We start from the raw sequence: 862 nt of genomic DNA, 5'->3' as shown, positions 1-862 counted from the left end.
TGTGGGTGGCCTTCAGTGGGGTTCAGCACAGCATGGAGCAGGCTGGCCCTGTGGCTGTCTGCTGGCCACACATAAGCATGGTCCTCCCCTCCTCTTGCCCTGGCCTCAGTTGCTTTTAAGCCTTCCCTTGGAGCAGTCAGCACCAGCTGCCTCTGCTCTAGGTGCCCAGAGGAGGAGAGGTGCTGGGCTCCCGCCTGCCCAGCCCATGAAGCCTGGCCCTGCTTCCTTCAAGCACAGAGGCAAGTGCCCAGGGGACTGTCAGTCTCAGGGTCCTGATTTCCCATTGGCCCTTCCCCCTTCTATTGGGACTGGGAACTAGCCAACCAACCCCCCCACTAAGCTTTAGTAAGGGGCCAACAGTCCCTTACATGAGCCGGCCCCATGAGGGTCACTGATGTGCAGAGAAGGCAGCACGAGCTGGTCCCATGGTGTAACGGGCAGCACTCAGGACTCTGAATCCTGGAATCTGAGTTCAAATCTCAGTGGGACCTTCTGTTGGCTTGTGGTAAAGCCCTGGAGCTCACAGTGCTCAACTTCCCTGTCTCCAGCTGTGTAAGAGCCAGTCTCCCCCCTCCTGCGGGGTGACTCACACTTCCTAGAGCCAGGTCTTTGGCTGGGATGGCCACAATGGGTTGCGGCTCTAGAACTTGCTATCCGGATGGTTGCTGCTTCACCTGAGGCCCACAAGTTTGGCCCTTGTGCTTCCTGGCACCCACATGGGGCTTGAAGAAAGGAGGATCAGGGCTGGGATTGATAGTCAGGGCTTGGCAGAAGGGAGGAAGAGCCCCACACACCTTCCCTCCTCCTCTGGGCACCTAGAGCAGAGGCGGCCCAGCTCTGTCTGCTGGACACCTCGGCAGAG

At 59.2% G+C, this 862-nt stretch overlaps 1 non-coding gene across 1 annotated transcript; it reads left to right on the top strand.

The window, feature by feature from the left end:
• The first annotated feature begins 419 nt into the window (after positions 1–419).
• Positions 420–491, top strand: TRNAQ-CUG. The gene has a single exon. It is a non-coding gene; the product is annotated as a tRNA-Gln (tRNA).
• The last annotated feature ends 371 nt before the right edge of the window (positions 492–862 follow it).

The sequence above is a fragment of the Mauremys mutica genome, unplaced genomic scaffold (genome assembly GCF_020497125.1).
Source record: "Mauremys mutica isolate MM-2020 ecotype Southern unplaced genomic scaffold, ASM2049712v1 Super-Scaffold_100320, whole genome shotgun sequence".
In the NCBI taxonomy this organism is placed as follows: Eukaryota; Metazoa; Chordata; order Testudines; family Geoemydidae; genus Mauremys; species Mauremys mutica.
Note: the sequence above shows the minus strand (reverse complement) of the source record. Positions and strands in the feature narration are given on the sequence as shown.